Below are 12,571 nucleotides of genomic sequence, written 5' to 3' on the forward strand. Positions count from 1 at the left end.
AAAATGGATTTAGGACGAAAAATTTAGTTGTTAGGCAAGTTTCTGAAAAATTTATGAATAATTTTTTTATCGGATGGAATATTGTAGTATAGTTGCATCGAAAAATGTGCTGAGTGATATTAGTGCTCTAGGATTGAATATATGTTGGTAATATTTGATGAATTTTAGAATTTTTGGGGAAACGTGCCAATGGTGTACAAATAAGGTTAAAACATTGATTTCACCGAATTACCAGGAAACTCAGGATTTATCTGTTAAAGTGTAATTAAAGGACTTTGGTGAATGTTAAATTTTGGATTTAACAGATAGCTCATGAATTAATTGGAGATTAGTAGGTTAAGTGGATGATTTGAAATAATTCGAATTGTGTGAGGTGGCATGTGGGATCCACCCCACTTAAACAACTTTTTTTTTTGGAAGTGTTATCATTATTTTTGGAAGTGCCACTTAAACAACTTAAGATACATGGTTTTATACTATTAATCATCTTCATCTCTCCCTCCTTGCACCCAAAAATCTGAGTTCTCACCATTGAAAAAAGCTTGTGCTTTCAATTTCCTGCACCAAAACCACACTTGTCCTACATGAAAATTCAAGTAAAACACCTAGTGAATCCAACTCACACCTCCATTCCTCTTGAAGTCCCTAGATTCTGAGATATCTCCCCATGAAGCAGCGAAAATATGAAGAGATTGGTGTCAATAGAGTTTGTTGCTTGGGAAACATTCATAGGAGTCTTGGATTTTGATTTGTGGTAAGTTACTATACCTATTGTTGGATTTTCATAGAGATCATAAAATTGTGACCTAAGCCTATGTGTGGTTGATTGGAGGTAGTTGGGGACCTTTAATGGTAGTGTCCCTTTGTAATTAAATGTTCACAATGATGATTAATGATGATTGAGCTCAAAAAATTTATTGTGAAAAAATTCAAGGTAGGAATCTTGTTGCGGAGCATTGGAACACTGAGAAACCAAGTCAACATCACACCAATGGAGGCTTGAAGTTCTCTTTTCTTTATTATTGCTTTTGAATTCAGTATGCTAGGCTAGACTTTTGTGTAGATAAGGGTAGATGGAACCCAATTGAATCGTATGTCTTGAATTAAATTGTTCCTGAATTCCTTTCTTTTTATAATTAAATAAATTTATCCATCTTTAATGATTTCTATGAGTTTTCTCCTTATAGATTGTTTTAGGGGAATTGTATGACAATAAGAATGTTGGTGCATGAATCCTGATTTGGTGAATTTATCATAATCCTTGTGATTTAGGGATAAACATAAGGTAATTGTGCAATATTTGAATTCTTGATCTTAATGCATGTTTTCTTGGGGAATAATCAGGGAACTAGAGTTCTTTCAAGATCACATAGATTTAGGGTAACAAGGAATTGAGCCCTAATTAACTTAGAAAGAAATGATTCAAAATATATTAAGAACAGATTCTTGACAGTTTAATTCATTGCATACTGAGGAGATTGGGGGAAGTCGAAACCTTAACTACGCTTGTTTTTAAATTCTTAATCTATAAATCATCTTTTCAATTGTCTTTTTAATTCTGAATTTTAATTTGCATGTTATTGATTGTTTTCTTTTCAAATTCAATTCTCTCAAATCTAATTTTTGATTGTCCAACTAAATAGCGATTAGCGAATTAGTGTTTGAAAATCCGATCCTCATGGGAACGATCTCGTACTCAGTACACTTTATTACTTTTACGACCGGTGCACTTGCCGAATCGTAACAAGTTTTTGGCGCCGTTGCTGGAGATCAGATCCTTCAACATTAAAAATAACTAAAACTGTTTAGATTGGTCGTTTAATTTTTTGCATCAATTTTTTTGCATATTTTGCATTCATTAATTTTCTTCATTCTTTTTCTGTTTTTATTTTTTGTTTTCTGTTTCTGCATTTTTCTTTTTTTTGCACTTCTTTTAATCTTAGTTTATGCGAGGTACTCTTAACCCATGAATCTTGCAGTTTGATCCTAAGATAGAAAAGACAGAAAGGAAACTCAGAAAAAGTGCAAAGGAAAGGAAAGCTAAGGAAGCAAAAGAAGCCTCAAGTTCAACGGAATCGAATGAAGAAACAATGTGTAAGAACCCGCACCGTTGATTAAGGAAGTTAATTAATTAATTATGTGAAATTAGGAAATAATTCCATAATTGACCCTAATAATTATGAGAAGGCTTAAATAATATTGGTAAGTGATTAATAATGCTGAAAGTCGTTTTTCAGACGAAAAGTGTAGATACCGGTTTTGTTACTCGGTATAAATGCGTACCGATGAAGTATCCCGGAAAGTTATAATAAGTGCATGAATATTTCTATAATAATATAAAGGACTGTGATTTCAAATTTCAAGTTAAAATAATGAGAACTGGTGCTAGAACTGATACTGGCTATGGAAAAGCGCGTACCGGAAAGGTACTGCGAAAAATAAAATAAAAATATGAAAATATTAGAAAAATGAGTAGGTTCAGAATCCTAAGTTTGAGATTAATATATTAAGCGTAACTATTATCACTAATACTGTGTGATTAATTTTAAGTGGTCTATAAATAGACCCTTCCACACAACCCTAGGCTGATTCTCCAGCCTTTGTGCGTGAGTTGGCTATTGAGTATGTGTCTCCATGCTGCCACCTTCATTCTTGATCACCTTTGCATGAAAGACTCTTAAAGTTACCTCTTTTCCTTGATTTCTTCATCTTTAAGCTTGTATATACTTGAGAGCTAGCATTGTAAGGAGGGCTGTGGGCGGCTGTGTTAGGTGTGGGGGGCTGTTACCTTTGGTTGTGGGGTTGGGAAACCATTTCCTTTGGCCGTTGAAGCTCCAAGGAGCTACCTTGGGAAGTAAAAAACCTACCTTGAAACTCTTTTTCGTACCCTTGTGGAATCAGAATCTTTGGAACTGATTGGTGAGCTCCAAGAGCATCATTTGCTCTTTTTTGAGCCTTGGGTAAGTTGTACAACCTTTGATCTTGAGTTTTAATGGGTACAAGTTGAGTCTTGGGATGTTTAAAGAGTTAAACAAGTAACTAACCTGTATATGAACCTATATGTGCCTAAAAATGGTGTCTTGAACGTGTGTATTTGGTAAAAGTTGAACCTTTGATGGATATCTTCGCGAAATGCAGAATCTGCATTCTGTCGCGAAATATCCGGATATGGATATCCGGATATGGGGTCTTAGATATCCGCATATGGATATCCGGATATTCTGGGGTTGCGTGAACAGTAACGATACTGTTCATGCAGAACTGAGTTATGGGTTTGTGGACCCTAGATTGATGAAGTTGGACATCTGTAATGACTTGTTAACTCAGAATCTAAGTGATTAAGGGCTTGTGGCTTTGTGAGAAGCCTAAAGACATGAAACGTAAAGGAAAGGCGTTGTCTTTATATCTTATGCTTGTATGTTTGAATATTGATATGATTGCTGGTCCAAAACATATTGTGATTCTGCTGTGTGTGGACCTTGAGCTTGTGTGGACTCTTGGCTTGGATAGCTAGCTTGCAAGGTAAGCTTTCGTGTCCTCGGTTTAGCCATTGTATGGTTCCACCATACCCTATGGGGGAATGGTTTATATGCATGATGTGTTTACATGCTTTGATAATTGAAAATGCTGTTGAGCTTTATGTGCAATTGCTTATAATATGTATGTGTTGTTCCACTTAGACGGTAAGCCTGAGTATGTGGCGTCATATAAGACGGTGACACTGTGGGTGGGTGCAAGTGGCGTCTTGCACTAGTGTGGGTAATAGACGTATTCCTGCATTTCTCTGGCCAGTAGATTAGTTATAACACACATGTCATGATTATCTGCTGCATTGCACTGTTCTGGAACTTATATTGTTTAACTATTTTTGGAACTTATATTGCACATGTAAGTGAGCTTGGGGTGGAAGATCCTTGAGGACCCCTTGTCTTACTGAGATTTCTGTTTAGAGATCTAACCCCACGTTTGGGGCGCTTATTTCAGGTTCAGGTCACCCAGGGGTTGAGACCTCTTGCGGCAAGAGGCCGGAGCTTAGCTGATATTTCTGCTTATGCTATTATGTTTGGGTGCTGGATGATATTTGTTGCTATTATGTTATGAGTTTCATGTTATGGTTCTTTGAGCTGAGACTCTGTTGATTATGTTGCTATTTGGTGAGCATTGGGATTGTCAATGCCACATTGACTTGACTTTATGTTTTTAGTTATGAGTTGTATTAATGTATCAGGATATTGTCCGGACTATGTGTTGTAGATCCGTGACTTAGATACTCACTTATTAATCTATTGAGGTATTTCAGTTAGATGTCTTTTGCAATTTACATACAGGCGAGGTTTTTATGAAATTGATTAAGTAATCAACTTGGCTAAGTTTAATGACGTCATAATTGAAAAGAAAAATATTTTCCGCATATTTAATTAAGCGTGACTTAATACGATGACATGTTAACAAACCGGGTATACACGGGATGTTACATTTTATGGTATCAGAGCACTTTCTAGGGGAAAGCCTGTATGTTTTGCAATAACATAGGATTGTTTGCTGCGAGTCTGTCTTGTGTGTTTCCTCTGTTTGGTTTTGCTATGATAATGCAAGCGTGACAACATTGCGTGGGCCTGATCAACTCATTATTTATGTAACTTGTGCAGAGTCATGGTAAATCCTAGGTGAAACCGCGAGACGAACGAGATTCATGGTAAATCCTATCCTGATTGCATTGGCTGAGATGCAGGTGGCTAGACTAGCCGATCAGGAGGCCACTAGATTGGCCAATGTGGCAATGATGGACGCCGTTGAGAGGCGAACCGGAAGGCCACCGAAGATGTCCTTGAGGCAAGCAGACTGGCGAACATGACCATGATGAGGGTCATGTTGGAAGAGATGCGGGCTGGCCGCAATGAGGGTCAGTTCCCACCACCACCACCTCTACCGCCACCACCGCCGCCTCAACCTAGTCTTCAGGATGACAGCCAGAGTCATGTTGAGGGCACTGGTCAACTCACTGGGGTGATGGAACCCTATGTGGAGCCTACTGAAGATCATGATGTGATTGATCGCCGGCTTAACGCTTTCCACAAGCATAAGCCACCTTCCTTTGATGGGTCTTATGATCTATTGTTGCGGCGAGATGGCTACAGGCGCTGGACAAGATCTTCCGGGTCATGAAGTGTACTGATCCGCAGAAGTTGATGTTCGCCACGTATATGCTAGAGGGCGATGCCCATGAGTGGTGGAGGAACACCTCTCACACTTTTGAGATGCAAGGTCATGTTATGACATGGCCATTCTTCGAGGATTGCTTTCTGGGTCGGTACTTCCCTTATGATGCGCAGTAGAGGAAGCAGGGGGAGTTCGACAGGTTGGTGCAGGGCTCGTTGTCTGCTGACGAGTACCTGGCAAAGTTTAATGAGCTGGTGAAATTTGCACACTTTCGGATGGCTATGCCTACTTCGACCTTTTTGGCTGCTAAGTTCCGTAGGGGACTTAGCGAGGAGGTAGCTGTTCCCCTTGCTGGAGCGGATTCGAGAGATTTTGGACACTAGTGCAGCAGTGTCGGGACATCGAGGATGTCTGTTTTACGAGTAAGGCCAAGAGGGCTAAGATTGCTGAGACGAAGGGAATGAGTAGTTCGACTTCCTGGAAAGACAGGAAGTTTGCTGGAAAGGGCAAAGGGAAGCAGTTTGCGGCTAGACAGGCGCTTGGTCAGTTCAAGAGGACTTCTTCGCAACAGGGAGGTTTTGCTAGGCCTCCTTCCACTCCTAGGTGTTCGGGGTGCGGAAAGGAGCATGCAGGACGTTGTGCTACGGGGCAGCTGATCTATTTTCACTGTGGCAAAGAGGGCCACTACTCTAGAGATTGTCCATCGTCGACGGTGAGAGCTGCAGCAGTTCAGGCAGTTCCACTTCAGATGGTTCCCCTTCCACCTACTTCGGCACCTGCAGTGCCACCTGCTACCGGGCGTGTGTATTCATTGGATCGCCAGCAGTCGTACTGAGCTTCGAACCTTGTCAGAGGTACTGTATCCATTGGTGGATCTTTTGTTGATGTCTTGTTTGACTCTGGGGCTACGCATTCCTTTATTGCGACCCCAATTGTTGTGGGGCTTGAGTTGCCTATGTCTGTGCTTTCTCCACCGTTACGGGTGACCACCGCCACCAGAGAGAAGTGTGATTCTACCACTGTACATCGAGATGTCGCGTTTCAGTGGGATGGCCGTGACTTCTCGGTAGATCTGATTGGATTGCCGATGGCTAATTTGGAGATAATTTTGGGCATGGATTGGTTGTCCAGAAATTGTGTGATGATTGACTGTTGTGCCAAACGTGTGGTGATGTCTCCGTGTGATTCCACAACCAGTTCGTCGCCATATATTTTGTTGCTGCAGGCTAGGAGAGCCTTGAGAGCAGGGGCATTCGGTTATGTCATGTTGGGAGGTTTGGTGAGTGGGACATAGGAGGATATCACTGGCATTCCTGTGGTGGGGAAATTTCTCGAGGTGTTTCCTGAGTTTCCGCCACAGCGGGAGATAGAGTTCTCCATAGACTTGTTGCCTGGTGTAGGGCCTATTTCATTAGCTCCGTATCGGATGTCGCCACCGGAGTTGGCGGAGCTGAAGAAGCACATTAAGGATCTTTCAGCGAAAGACTTCATTCGACCGAGTGTGTCTCTATGGGGAGCACCGGTCATTTTTGTGAAGTAGAAAATCGGGACTATGCGATTGTGCACCGACTACAGGCAGTTGAACAAGGTGACGATCAAGAACAAGTATCCCCTTCCGCGTATTGATGATTTGCTGGATCAGCTCAGGGGTGCTTATGTGTATTCGAAGATTGATCTCCGGTCCGGACACCATCAAATTTGGGTGAAGCCGAAGGATGTCCTTAAGACCGTGTTTCGTTCGAGATACGGTCACTTTGAGTATTTGGTGATTCCCTTTGGACTCACGAATGCACCCGCGGTGTTCATGGATTACATGAACAGGATTTTCCAGCTGTACCTGGATAAGTTTGTGATCGTCTTCATTGACGATATCTTGATTTACTCCAAGACGAAGGAGGAGCATGCTGAGCACTTGAAGATTGTGTTGCAAGTGTTGAAGGAGAAAAAGCTTTACGCTAAGCCTTCAAAATGAGAGTTTTGGCTCAAGTCTGTGAAGTTTCTTGGGCATGTGATTTCTGCGGAGGGAGTTGCAGTGGATCCCAACAAGATTGAAGCGGTGTTGGATTGGGAGATGCCCAAGACGGTTACCGAAGTGAGAAGTTTCTTGGGTTTGGCAGGTTACTACCGGAGGTTCATTAAGAGATTCTCCACGATGGTTCTACCACTTACTCACCTTACCCGGAAGGAGACTCTATTTGTGTGGACTCACGAGTGTGAGGAAAGCTTTCAAGAGTTGAAGGAGAGATTGACTATCGTTCTAGTGTTGATCCTTCCTGATCCTGATGAGCAGTTTGAGCTTTACTGTGATGCTTCTGGAAAGGGGTTGGGCTGTGTTTTGATGCAGACCAGTAGAGTAGTTGCTTATGCTTCGAGGCAGTTGAAGCCTCATGAGGAGAACTACCCGACTCATGATTTGGAGTTGACTGCGATTGTCTTTGCTTTCAAGATTTGGAGGCATTACCTGTTTGGTATGCAGTTTGCTGTGTTCAGTGGCTACAAGAGTTTGAAGTACTTGTTTTATCAGAAGGAGCTGAACATGAGGCAAAGGAGATGGATGGAGTTTCTGAAGGACTACGACTTTGAGTTGAAGTACCATCCTGGCAAGGCTAATGTGGTAGCTGATGCTCTGAGTCAAAAATTCGTAAGTCTATCCAGTTTGTCGATTGGTGACTTTGATGTTATCGAGAAGTTTCAAGATCTGACGGTGACTTCCTTGTTTGGAGGTGCACTTCTCGAGATAGAGACTGTAAGAGTCAGGAATGAGCTTATGAAGAAGATCCAAGATGCGCAAGTGCAGAGAGAGTGCCTGGATTACGTGAAGAACGAAGACGGTGTGTCTTGGAATTAGGATGGACTTTTGTTGTTCTAGAAGAGGATTGTGGTTCCTCGAGGTCCTTTGACCGAAGAGGTTATGGCAGAGGCCCATAAGGGCCAGTTCACAGTTCACCTTGGTGCTACAAAGATGTATCAGGACTTGAAGAGAAATTTCTGGTGGCCGGGTATGAAGAAGGACATCTTTGTGTATGTGTCCAAGTGTTTGATTTGCCAGAAGGTGAAGATAGAACACCAGAAGCCGTCTGGTAAGCTTCAACCTCTAGAGATTCCAGAATGGAAATGGAAGAGCATTTCCATGGACTTCGTGGTGGGTTTGCCGAAGACTCAGGTTGGCTGTGACTCTATCTGGGTCAATGTGGACAGACTGACGAAGTCTGCCCATTTTCTTCCAATAAAGGTGAGCTTCATTACTGAGCAGTTGGCCAAGTTATATGTTCGCGAGATTGTGAGGCTTCACGGGGTGCCCGAGAGTATCATCAGTGATAGGGACCCGAAGTTCACATCTCGGTTCTAGGAGGCGCTGCAGGAAACTTTTGGTACGCAGTTGAGATTGAGTACCGCCTATCACCCTCAGACTGACGGACAGATTGAGCGGACCATCCAGACCTTGGAGGACATGTGAGGGCTTGCACTTTGGAGCAGGGCTCAACATGGGATATGTACCTGCCATTGGTGGAGTTTTCGTATAACAACAGTTTCCATGCTAGCTTGGGCATGGCACCCTACGAGGCGTTGTATGGTAGGAGGTGTCGGACTCCTACCTGTTGGTCTGAGGTTGGAGATAAGGAGTTGTTTGGCTTGGACTTTGTCCAAGATACTATCCAGCAGATCCAAATGATCCTAGAGAAACTGAAGCAAGCGCAGAATCGCCAGAAGAGCTACTACGATGTCAAGCATCGTCCACTGGAGTTCGGTGAGGGTGAGCACGTGTTTGTGAGACTTTCACCTGTCATCGGTGTTGGTCGGGCACTCGGAGTAAGGAAGCTTAGCCCGAGATTCATTGGGCCATACCAGATCCTTGGTAGTCTCAGCTTCGAAAGTACGTAGCAGATCCTTCGCACGTGGTGCAACCGGATGATGTGGAAGTTTGAGAGAACTTGAAAACTCCCGTCGGACCACTCAAGATTCTCGATTGTGGCGAGAAGAAGCTGAGTAGCAACATCATTCTGATGATCAAAGTGCAGTGGACAAGAAGAACTCCTGAGGAGTGCACTTGGGAGCGAGAAGACGAGCTTCTCCGGCAGTATCCCGACTTCCGAGACACGTATGTTTCTGATTATTAGGACAAAATCCGAAAAAGGTGGGGAAAATGTAAGAACCCGCACCATTAATTAAGGAAGTTAATTAATTAATTATGTGAAATTAGGAAATAATTCCATAATTGACCCTAATAATTATGAGAAGACTTAAATAATATTGGTAAATGATTAATAATGCTGAAAGTCACTTTTCTGACGAAAAGTGCAGATATCGGTTCTGCTACTCGGTATAAATGTGTACCGATGAAGTATCTCGGAAAATTATAATAAGTGCATGAATATTCCTAGAATAATATATAGGACTGTAATTTCAAATTTCAAGTTAAAATAATGAGAACTGGTGCCAGAACTGATACTGGCTATGGAAAGTGCGTACTGGAAAGGTGCTGCGAAAAATAAAATAAAAATATAAAAAATCTTAGAAAAATGAGTAGGTTCAGAATCCTAAGTTTGGGATTAATATATTAAGCGTAGCTATTATCGATAATACAATGTGATTAATTTTAAGTGACCTATAAATAGACCCTTCCACACAACCCTAGGCTGATTGTCTAGCCTTTGTGCGTGAGTTGGCTGCTGAGTGTATGTCTCCATGCTTCCACCTTTATTCTTGATCACCTTTGCATGAAAAACTCTTCAAGTTACCTCTTTTCCTTGATTTCTTCATCTTTAAGCTTGTATACACTTGAGAGCTAGCATTGTAATGAGGTGAGGGTGCATATTATGAGTCTTCAGCGACTGTGTAAGGTGTGGGGGGCTGTTACCTTTGGTTGTGGGGTTGGGAAACCATTTCCTTTGGCCCTTGAAGATCCAAGGAGCTACCTTGGGAAGTAAAAGACCTACCTTGAAGCTCTTTTTCGTACCCTTGTGGAATCAGAATATTTGGAACTGATTGGTGAGCTCCAAGAGCATCCTTTGCTCTGTTTTGAGCCTTGAGTAAGTTGTACAACCTTTGATCTTGAGTGTTAATGGGTAAAAGTTGAGTCTTGGCATGTTTAATGAGTTAAACAAGTAACTAACCTGTATATGAACCTATATGTGCCTAAAAATGGAGTTTTGAACGTGTGTATTTGGTAAAAGTTGAACCTTTGATGGATATCTTCACGAAATGCAGAATCTGCATTTTGTCGCGAAATATCCGGATATGATATCCGGATATGGATATCCGGATATGGATATCTGGATATGATACCTGGATATGGATATCCGGATATGGGGTATTTGATATCCGAATATGGATATCCGAATATGCATATCCGGATATGTACCCGACATATATCCAGATATTATGGGTTTGCGTGAACAGTAACGATACTGTTCATACAAAACTGAGTTATGGGTTTGTGAACCCTAGATTGATGAAGTTGGACTTCTGTAATGACTTGATAAGTCAGAATCTAAGTGATTAAGGGCTTGTGGCTTTGTGAGAAGCCTAAAGACATGAAAAGTAAAGGAAAGATGTTGTCTTTATGTCTTATGCTTGTATGTTTGAATATTGATATGATTGCTGGTCCAAAACAGATTTTGATTCTGCTGTGTGTGGACCTTGAGCTTGTGTGGACTCTTGGCTTGGATAGCTAGCTTGCAAGGTAAGCTTTCATGTCCTCGATTTAGCCATTGTGTGGTTCCACCATACCCAATGGGGGAATGGTTTATATGCATGATGTGCTTACATGCTTTGATAATTGAAAATGCTGTTGAGATTTATGTGCAATTGCTTATAATATGTATGTGTTGTTCCACTTAGACGGTAAGCCTGAGTATGTGGCGTCATACAAGACGGTGAAACTGTGGGTGGGTGCAAGTGGCGTCTTGCACTAGTGTAGGTAATAGACGTATTTCTGCATTTCTCTGGCCAGTAGATTAGTTATAACACACATGTCATGATTATCTACTGCATTGCACTGTTCTGGAACTTATACTGTTTAACTGTTTTTGGAACTTATATTGCACATGTAAGTGAGCTTGGGGTGGAAGATCCTTGAGGACCCCTTGTCTTACTGAGATTTCTGTTTAGAGATCTCACCCCACGTTTGGGGCGCTTATTTCAGGTTCAAGTCACCCAGGGGTTGAGACCTCTTGCGGCAAGAGGCCGGAGCTTAGCTGATATTTCTGCTTATGCTGTTATGTTTGGGTGCTGGATGATATTTGTTGCTATTATGTTATGAGTTTCATGTTATGGTTCTTTGAGCTGAGACTCTGTTGATTATGTTGCTATTTGGTGAGCATGGGGATTGTCCATGCCACATTGACTTGACTTTATGTTTTTAGTTATGAGTTATATTAATGTATCAGGATATTGTCCGGACTATGTGTTGTAGATCCGTGACTTAGATACTCACTTATTTATCTATTGAGGTATTTCAGTTAGATGTCTTTTGCAATTTACATACAGGCGAGGTTTTTATGAAATTGATTAAGTAATCAACTTGGCTAAGTTTAATGACGTCATAATTGAAAAGAAAAATATTTTTCGCATATTTATTTAAGCGTGGCTTAATACGATGACATGTTAACAAACCGGGTATACACGAGGTGTTACACAATGGCTGACAACAATGCAATTCAGAACCCTCCGAGGACGTTGGGAGATTACATGACTTCAGCTCGAGTTTCACAGATGGCGAGCATTGTTAGACCAACCGTGGATGCTAACAACTTCGAGCTCAAGCCAACACTGCTGCAACTGATTCAAAAAGTTCAGTTTGCTGGAGGAAGCACGAAAGACCCCTACATTCATCTTGATAACTTCTTGCTCTACTGTGATACATTAAAGATGAATGGAGTCTCACATGATGCCATCTTGCTCAGACTATTTACATGCTCACTGAAGGATGACGCAAGAGCTTGACTGCAGTCACTGCCTGAAGGAAGCATCACCAACTGGGATGACTTAGCAATGGGAAATGTTTAAAGATGGAAAGGCTCAAATCAGAGATCACTGTATTTGAACAAAAAGAAAGTGAATCTTTGTACGAGGCATGGGAAAGGTTTAAAGGACTACTCCGAAAGTGTCTTTAACATGGCATTGAAGCTTGGGAGAAAGGACAAATTTTCTTCCAAGGAATGACGCCGAACACAAGAACCTTGGTGAATGCTGCATCAGGAGGATCCTTGAAAATGAAAACTCCTGAGGAGGCATTGGAGTTGCTGGAATCTCTAGCTTCCCAGTAATTTGATATTTCTTCAGTCACACAAAGGAGAGCAGGAATCATGAAGCTTGACGGCTATGATGCAATCTTGGCTCAGAATGAACAAATACTGCAAATTAACAAGAAACAACAAACACAATTAGATGCTCTTACAAAGCAATTTAA

The 12,571-nt window shown here is 41.6% G+C and overlaps 1 non-coding gene across 1 annotated transcript; it reads right to left on the reverse strand.

Moving 5' to 3' along the window:
* Window positions 1–12,176: 12,176 nt before the first annotated feature.
* Window positions 12,177–12,283, reverse strand: LOC133304792 (small nucleolar RNA R71). The gene has a single exon (XR_009750665.1). It is a non-coding gene; the product is annotated as a small nucleolar RNA R71 (small nucleolar RNA).
* Window positions 12,284–12,571: the final 288 nt, after the last annotated feature.

Source organism: Gastrolobium bilobum, unplaced genomic scaffold (assembly GCF_033153095.1).
Source record: "Gastrolobium bilobum isolate Gb01-03AN ecotype WA unplaced genomic scaffold, APGP_CSIRO_Gbil_v1 utg34229, whole genome shotgun sequence".
NCBI lineage: Eukaryota > Viridiplantae > Streptophyta > Magnoliopsida > Fabales > Fabaceae > Gastrolobium > Gastrolobium bilobum.